The sequence below is a fragment of the Dipodomys spectabilis genome, unplaced genomic scaffold, assembly GCF_019054845.1.
Source record: "Dipodomys spectabilis isolate Male_0828 unplaced genomic scaffold, ASM1905484v1 ptg000384l, whole genome shotgun sequence".
Lineage (NCBI taxonomy): Eukaryota > Metazoa > Chordata > Mammalia > Rodentia > Heteromyidae > Dipodomys > Dipodomys spectabilis.
This window is the reverse complement of record NW_024871061.1, coordinates 463,854-473,483: the sequence shown is the minus strand read 5'-3', so window position 1 is coordinate 473,483 and position 9,630 is coordinate 463,854. Positions and strand designations below refer to the sequence as shown.

At 40.4% G+C, this 9,630-nt stretch overlaps 1 non-coding gene across 1 annotated transcript; it reads right to left on the bottom strand.

Moving 5' to 3' along the window:
- Window positions 1-9,078: 9,078 nt before the first annotated feature.
- On the bottom strand, window positions 9,079-9,184 carry LOC122096662. Its single transcript, XR_006145360.1, has one exon. It is a non-coding gene; the product is annotated as a U6 spliceosomal RNA (small nuclear RNA).
- Window positions 9,185-9,630: the final 446 nt, after the last annotated feature.

Below are 9,630 nucleotides of genomic sequence, written 5' to 3'. Positions count from 1 at the left end.
CTCCTGCACTTGGCGAGTGATTTTAGGTGCGTCTACACCAGTAGAATCAGCATAAATCAAGCCAGCATTTCTTCATTTAAAATACAAGGAAAGGATACAGGTTGCCACATTGTAACAATGAAATGTACAAGACACTCTATGGGGGGGGGGCGTGGAGTGACATGTTGGGGAGGTATGAAGGGGCGGAATGGTAGGGGAAAGACAAAGGAGGGGGTAACAATGCTCAATAAGAAATAGACTCATTACCTTACTTATGTAACTGTAACCCATCTGCACAGGAACTTTAAAATAAAAATATAAATTGAAAAGATACAAGGAAAACTTCTGTACTTATAGGAAGTTGTATTTGTCACTCAATATCAGCAAGGTATTGGTTTTAGGACCACAAGCATATTAAAATTTTGGATGCTCAAATTCTCTACATAAACACAGTATATTATTTCCATTAGAATCTGCCCACAACCTAGTGCACGGTAATTGCTACGAAAATTTTTACTACATTCTATGTTTGTAGTGAAAAATAAAATTATATGCACTATCGACTGATACCATTTTTTTCAGATAATTTATTTATTGTGAAAATATCGTACAGAGGGGATAATGGGCAAGGTAATGAATATATATACATATATACATATATATACATATATATGTATATTCATATATATACATATATACATACATATATATACATATACAAATATATAATGTTTTAAAATAAAAATATTTTATATCCTTTCAAAAAATTTTTTATCATGAAAATACCATACAGAGTTGTTACAATTACAGAGGAAAGGTAATGAGTATATATTTTATCAAGCATTATTACTTCCTCCTTGGTTTCCCCTTCCCTTCATATCTTCCACCACACCCCACCTGCTCCCCGAACTGCCCGAAGTTGTAAAGTTCGAATTTCAGCATAACGACTTGTACATCTCATTGCTGCAATGGGTCCACCAGTATCCCTATTTAAAAGGTTTGCTTTTGCCCTTCCCATCCACAAACTATATCAATATCAAATACAATGAAAGCCGGGGTTATACTGTGGGGAGGGACATAGAACACAAAAAAGCAATCATCTTATGAATATCTTTGAAACAAATGCAAGAAGGAAAAAAATATATGAATATTTATATTGGGGTTCATTTCACGTAAAATCAACTTATCTGACCTTTTCTGCTTGTCTCAGACATACACTAGTTATTGTAAATAAGGGAAACCATGGGACCTATGTTTCTTTGGGCCTGGCTTTCTTCACTTAATATACTTTATCCAAGTATTTCCAGTTCTTAACAAATGGGTCAATGTCATCCTTTCTGATGGAGGCATAGAATTCCATTGTGTATAAATACCACATTTTCTTGATCCATTCATCTGCGGAGGGGCATCTGGATTGGTTCCATATCATAGCTCTCTTAAAGAATGCTGCAATAAACAGTTGTGTTGGTAGCTTTAGTATGGTCTTGTTTGTTACCATTTGGGTAAATGCCAAAAATTGGGATTGCTGGGTCATAGGGGAGCTCTATGTGAAGTCTTTTGAGGAACCTCCATACTTCAACAGATACAATCTATTCAACATTAAACAACTATGTACTAATGGGCTAAGAACAGAAAAGAAGAATTTGGCAAACGAGAAGTTATTAGGTTTAGGGAGAAATGTGGGGAAAAGTAGGATTAGAGGGATGTGGTAGGTAAAAAGAGAGTGTATTTGGCCAAGTCCTAATTTCAGAGAGGGAAAGAGCTTGGGAAGAATTATTGGAGAGACTTAAAAAAACAAGAGAAAATGGAAAAACAAAACTTTACATATAAAAAGTGAAACACAAAAATTATGAAAGAGTAAAGAAGTGATATTGAGGGAAGAAAAGCTAAAAAATAAAAGTTCTTAAAATTATATAAGTAGGAGGAGATAATACTACTATTAAAGAATTTAAGCCTTAGAGGTTTTGAATTGAGTAATAAATTTCTGGGTTAAATATGTACACAAGGGAGATAAGGTCTAATAATCGATGACAGGTATGTATCTGAGGATGAGCAAAAGAGCAATTAAGTCACCCAAAAAGAAGAAAGGGAAGAAAAAAATGAAAAAGAAAAAAAAAGAAGAGAAAAAGAAAAAAGAAAAAAAGGACCAAAAACTCAGTAGAGATTAAAACACACACAGACACACACAGACACACACACACAGACACACACACACACACACACACACACACACACACCCCTAAAATAAAAATTATGCGAGGACAAAAAAGATTAATAGAAAACAATTTTTAAAATATAATTTAAAAAATTTTTAAAAATTAAAAAAAGGTATAAAAAAGAGTTCTTTGATTGGGAAAGGGGGTGCATGCATGGGAAGATCTTTTATCTCCCTTGTGTCCTAACCAATCTTTTGGTGGAGTCTCAGGTCTGCTTGTGGTTACTGCCTGGTCTGTCTTGATTGGTTACTTAAGTCAGTGTGTTTGAGCAGGCAGAAAAATGCTCTGCTTTACCCAGGATTTTGTGATCCTCCTCCTCGCTAGTTCAGTGGGAGGGAGATCTGCTTTGATTATCACAAAAGAAGGAGATGGCAAAGAAGGAGATGGCTGTTTCCTCTAGTTTGGAGATGGTGTGATGAGGCTAGGTTCTGGGTAGAGTTGAGGCCTTTCACCAAACAGTAGCTTTTCCCTGAGGGAATAGCTTCTGATATACTCACAAAGCCCAGCCTGGAGCCATTCTCAGGGTTTATGTATACTGAATTTCAATTGTTTTTCTAGGCTGCTGCAGGGAGGGGCAGCCTCTGGCTCTGTTTACCCAGAAGAAAGCGACACCTGTGGGGGCCACGGATCCTCTGCTTGTGCTTGGTGACTTTCCCTTGGGTGGAGCTAAGCCTGGAATGTCAGGTCAGCTTCCTGTGACCTGCTAAATGACTCCAGTTTTCATCCAAGGCCTGAGTTGTTGCTAGCTCCTCAGCCGGGCCTTTTTCAGTATCAAAAATGGAGATCTCTGGTGCTGGAGGTGGGGAGAGGTGGACTTCCCCCCTCTGCTTCCTGAGAAGGAGTGAGGATGTCAGGGTTCTATTCACGCTGGATTGTTGGCTCCCTGGTCATCTTTAGTCTGTGATCTGCAGGATGAAGATATTTGCTCCTTGCCAGTTCTTGCTGGTGTTGAATAGAATCCACTAGCCCCTGGGTCTGGCTCCTTTGTCCCGGATTCTCTGTGTTTAGGTAGGGTGGCTATGGCCGCCACCACCAACGCCTTGCCACAGCTGCAAGCAAGTGCTCAGGTCTGCCTGGATTTTTCCTCTCTGGCCAAACTCTCTGTACAGTGATCGCACACTTGGTGTGATTCTCTAGGCTAGGACTGTTCACTGGAACACTAAACTGCTATCTATGCGAAAAATTGATAGCCTCCAGCTTCATTTCCGCAGTCTTCATTCAACATTCATGAGTATATTTCTTATCAAGCATTGTTGCCTGCTCCTTTGTTTCCCCTTTGAATCCCTTCAAATCACACCCCCTTCCTAATCCACCTCCCAGCCAAATTGTAAAGTTGATTTTTTGACGTAACATCTTGTACATCTTATTATTGCAATGGGTCCAGCTGTATCCCTATATAAACAGTTTGTTTTTGCCCTACCCCTCCACAAATTATATCAACCTCAAATACAATGAAAGCAGGGGTTATACCGTGGGGGAGGGACATACAAAGCAACAAAGAAATCATCTCATAAGTATGTTAGAAACAATTGCAAGAAAGAAAAACCATTTGAATCCTTATCTTGGAGTTCATTTTGCCTACCATCAACTTATCTGACCTTTTCTGCTTGTGTCAGGCATACTAGTTTATGCAAATAAAGGAAACCATGGTACCTATGTTTGTTTGGGCACGGCTTACTTCACTTAATATAATTTTTCCAAGTCTTTCCATTTCTTAACATATGGGGCAATGCCATTCTTTCTGATGGAGGCATAGAATTCCATTGTGTATATATACCACATTTTCTTGATCCATTCATTTACGGTGGGACATGTGGGTTGGTTCCAAATCTTAGCTATGGTAAACAATGCTGCAATAAACATAGCTTTGCTGGTACCATTAGTGTGCTCTTGTTTGTGATCATTTGGGTAAATGCCCAAAAGTGGGATTGGTGGGTCATAGGGGAGCACTATGTGGAGTCTTTTGAGGACCCTCCATACTACTATCCAAAGTGGCTGAACAAGTTTACACTCCCACCAACAATGCAGTAGGGTTCCCTTCTGTGCACATCCCCTCTAGCATCTGTTGTTATTAGAGTTCTTCGTTATTGCCATTCTAATTGGAGTGAGGTGGTATCACAATGTTGTTTGGCATTTCTCTTATGGTTAGGGAAGTTGAGCATTTCTTCATGTGTCTATTGGCCATACTTCTTTCTTCTTTAGCGAAGTTCCTCTGTAAGTCTATAGCCCACTTATTTATTGGGCAGTTGTTTCTTTGAGGATTTGTTGTTGGGGCATTTAATTTTGTGAGTTCCAGTTATATTGTAGATATGAGACCCTTGTCGGTTGTATGTTTAGTGAAGATCTTCTCCCAATCAGTGGGCTTTCTGGTGATCTTGCTAGCTATGTCCTTTGCCATGCAGAAGCTCTGCAATTCCATGCAATCCCATTTGTCCAACCTTTGTTTAATTTGTTGTGTTTCTGGGTCTCTTTTAAGAAAATTTTGGCCTGTGACAAGGAGACCTAGGGTTTCACTTATTTCATCCTTTGAAGTTTTTAGTGTGTCAGATTTGACTCCGAGGTCTTTGATTGTGGAGCACATGGGCAGCAAAGATGGCGCTGAGGGCGAGTTGTGTGGGCAGAGCCCAATTTGCTTTACGTTCCGTGACTAACCATCCCGTGGAAGCTTAGGTGCATGATAAGGTTCTTCTTCCTCCCCTCCCAAGCACACCTGGTCTTTTTTGCTTTAAAAAAGAGCTTGCTCTGAGTTAATAAATGAATTTCCTGCTTCACTTGACTCCCTGCTGTGTCTGATTATCTCCCTGGTTAAGGGAGGCCGGGGAACGGGGGAGCAGCCGCACTTACCTTCCCTTGGACCCCATTCATCTTTTATGGGATGGACGAAGACCCAACATCTGGCGCCCAACGTGGGGCTTGAAAGGAAAAGATACCAGCGGAGGCTAAGCAGTCTCACAGGGTAAGTGAAACCCTTAGTATGGGTAATGCTATTTCACAGAAGTAGGAGGAGGAGGCAGCATTAGGCCTAGAGTGAATAAAGGAGGACTTGAGAAGTGAGAAGGAAAAGGAATGGGTCAAATTCATCCAAGAATGCACTGAAACATGCACAGTGGAAATCAAAATGAGGGTGAAAGTTACCCCCTCTGACTCAGGTGCCCCGGATGGATCCTAGGTCCCCACCCTATTTCCCCGATTGAGGGAGAGGTACGGCGCCCTATGCAACCTGTGAGAGGGACCTGCAAGACCCGGACCCCTACCAACCCTCCATGGAGGGGCTGAGGGGTGGGGAAATAACCTAATTGGAGGCCTACCCTGGAAAGGAAGGGCCACCCAGGACCCCGGACCCTGGGCCACAGGATTTGCTTCCCCAAGTGTATCTGGTAAATCTGTCCCTTGGAATGGTATCCATGGGAAGCTAAAGATCTTAAAGAGCTCCACAAGGCAGTGGAGGAGGATGGCCCAAACTCTCCTTGGGCCCTGACCTTATTACAGGACATTGCTTATCACTCATGTGTCCCTAAGGACTGTCTGGATGTGGCCAAAGCCTTCCTCACTTGTTCTCAGTTTATTAAATGGTGCCTTTCTTTAAGGAGGAATGCAGAGTGCGAGCAGAGAATAACTGGCAGGCTCAATCTGTGATACCTATTACTTATGCCATGTTAAAAGGGATGGAGAATGGTACTCCACTAGGGTCCAACATGCCACAATACCTGGCTCATACCATGACCACGTGATTCAGGGAGGACTTGCCATGTGGTACAAACTGGATGATGGGCCCACTGAGTCCTTCATAGCAGGAGTTACACAAAAACCTGGTAAGCCTCTAGTTGAGTTTGTAGATGGAGTCCAACAGAGTATTAACCACAAGCTGCCAGCAGAGAACCTCCAAGATCAGTTTGTAAAGCTGCTGCTCTGGGAAGAGATGAATGCAGACCACCACATGGCTTGCATGGGATTGAGAGAGTTTTTTCTGAGAAGATGGGTGATGGCCTCACAGGATGTGGGAATGCAACAGCACCAGTCCCAATCATTAGCTTTAGCTTTACATGTTCAGACATCTGCAATGACTGTGGCTATTACTCAAGCACTGACAGCCCAGGGCCAAGGAACCCCAAGACCATCGGGGAAAGGGACTTGTTTTAAATGTGGGCAGGAGGGGCACTTTAAGAGGGACTGTTCACAAAAATCCCCTGCCAACTGGCCCTAGGAGGCCTAACCTCCCCCTACACCCTGACCCAGGGGCAGAAAGGGATACCATTGGAAAAAGAATTGTGGATCCAAGTTTGATTTAGATAGGAAGCCCTACCTGGGTGGAGTGGTGGCCATTGATAAAACCTAAACTTGTATTCCTCCACCTTCTGGTGGAGATAAACATTGGGTACATATGCCCTTCTATGAGTCCTTGGAACACACCCATATTTGTTATTCAAAAGGCCTCTGGGGCTAGGTGTAAGCTCCAAGATCTATGAAAGGTAAATGAAAGGATGGAGCTAGTAGGAACATCCCTAAGAGGTATGCCCTGGACTCCTGCTATACCTTCAGAATATACGTTGGTGTGATTGATATTAAAGATTGTTTTTTTCTATCCTGCATCCAGATGACTGTAAAAAGTTTGCTTTCTCCATCCCTTCTCTTAATTTTTCCCTGCCTGATTGGAGGTTTGAATGGACGGTGCTGCCACAGGGAATGGCAAATAACCTGGCCTTTTGCCAACAATACTTGGCCACACTTTTAGGGCCTGTGCTGGGTTCAGATACCTCTCTTGTGTTTGCCTACCCGGATGATATAATTGTGGGGCACCAAGACCTAGGACACCTGGAGGGCCTTCTGGCCCAGGTTCGCATCATATTAAGAAAGGGGCGCTTCACCATAGCACTCAATATAATTCAAAAGTTACCTTCTTTTAAGGTGCTCTGGTTCCTCCTTACCTTGACTCAGGCCAGTCTCCTTAAGCCTTTGCTGGATATTCCAACCTCTCTGACCTTATCCCAACTTCAGAGCCTTTTAGGGGAAACCAATTGGCTGTTTCCATGGGTTCCTGCCCCTACAGATAGTGTGTGCCTTATTTGCCCTACTAAAAGGCAGGACGCCCCAAGAAGTTATTACAATTACAGACAGCCATTGGGCAATATTTTTGCAGTTCCAAAAAGCCCTGGATGAAGTTTTCCTGAAGAGGTATTCTATTTTTGAGCCCATTTCCCTTTGGTGGTTTGGAGGTGTTACATTGATTTCTGCAGTTTTAATTCAAAGGGGGGAGCCATTAGAGTGGGTTCACACTCCCCTGGGGGCACACCTCAGGTATAATCTCAGGCAGACCAACTTGCAGATGTTATAATCAAGGGAAGGACCCAAGCCCAAAGGCATATGGCTTTGAGCCTCACTCCACTGTTTTTCCTTTTTGGATGGCAGATATTGAGTGGCTCACTTAAGCCAATGCCTCATCTTGCTCTCTCCTTAGAGGGGTTTCTAGACCAAATTGACTGCCACCACAACTGGTTCCTTTGATTTTTTTTAATAAGAGTTGTAATAGTTATGAAAGAGTATCATATTAATTTTGAATTGCATTTCTCTAATGACTTCTGTTCCCAAAGCTTAAGCCAGCATAGAAGTAGCATTAAATACAACTTTGTAAACCCACTGGCGATTTTTATGGATTTTGGAATACATGTCTATTCAGAATTTATGCCCAGTTTTAACCAAGCTTCTTGTTAATCTCATCTTTAATCTCTCTATACAAAATAAATAATTAATTCAATGTAGTAGAAAGGAAAAAATTAAGTATCGCCTAAAAATTTTCATTTTTCAATTACATGACATTGCTTAAATCATTTTCTGTTTACACTTGAGATTATATAAATTAATTTATTTAGACCTTTTACAAGGTTATACGTATTTTATTTATTTTACATTGATTGATCTTTCCAAAGCCTGTGTGTTTAATTTTCCTTCGTGTATTTCAGTATCATTTAGCTCATATTTCAGAGTGAAGAATAAATGGAAGGAAGCAAACAAAAAATACAGTTCCTCTCATCTAATGAAGCCTCTACAAGAATGAGGAAAGAGTTCATCCTTCTAAGGACCTACGATAGGATATCAAAAAGATAATTCATTCTAATAGGTCTTCATTATCTTTGCAATGTAACACAAATGATTTAAAACACAATATACTGCTCAGATACTTATATGTTTTATCAGGTTTGTATATTTTCATATGATTTCACCTCAGTCTACAACATTCCTTCATTATTCTGTCCCTGATATTTTTACACTATCAAGACATAAGATCAACAGTTTGATTTACAGCATGAGAAATTATCCATCTGGCTTCCTTGGAAGCAGTGCATAGTCAATTGATAACATTATTTCTGGTTGCTCCTTACATGTAATGGTTTCTGTAATACATATCACATTCTACTTAGTATTTAAAAATCTGCTTTGTTAACGATATTATATGGATAAAATTGGGGGAATAAACTCTTCCATCTCAGAACATTTTTATAGGTTTTTAATTGTAAAAGTACTGTACAGAGGGGTCACAGTTACACACACACACACACACACATACACACACACACACACACACACACACACACATATTTTCTTGATCCATTCATGTACTGAGGGGCATCGGGTTGGTTCCATATCTTACCTATGGTAAATAATGCTGCAATAAACATAGTTGTGCTTGTAGTTTTAGTATGGTCTTGTTTCTGATCATTTGGGTGAATTCCCAAAAAAAGGATTGCTGCGTCATAGAGGAGCTCTATGTGGAATCTTTTGAAGAACCTCCATTCTGCTTTTCAAAGGGGTTGAACAAGTTTACACTCTCACCAAGAATTCAGTAGTGTTTACTTCTGGCCACATTCACTCCAGCATCTGTCCTTGTAAAAATACTGAACGGTTCAGGAATTTGTGTGTCATCCTTCGAAGGAGCTATGCTCATCTTCTCTGTATCATTCCAGTTTTAGGGTACGTGCTGCCAAATTGAGCACAGAACATTTTTTTATATATAAAGTGTAATTGATTTTCTTAAACTAGACAATTCAACAAAAAGTAAATACAAAAGAATGGTCATGAAATATGTATTTCTTACACAAGCACAGATTTAAGAAGAAACTCAAAATTGATATGTCAAAAACAAAGTAATTCCAAATATTTGTGGTTCCAGAGATGTGTAGAAGGAGGAGTTCAATTATTCTCTACAAGGCACCTGTCATAATGAACATTGCAGCAAGGGTTAAGGTTTGTTAAAGTTTTAATGCTTTAAATGTGTTTAATTCTGGGAATTTGCTTAAATATGCCAAAATAGGGACTGTTTCGCAGGTCATAAAAATTTTCCATGAAGTAGTTAAGATTTATGGTAGCAGACATATATTACTAAGTATTTACATTTCAGAGTTTATAGAAACTTTACTAATGAGAAGTTGCAAAGCCTTTG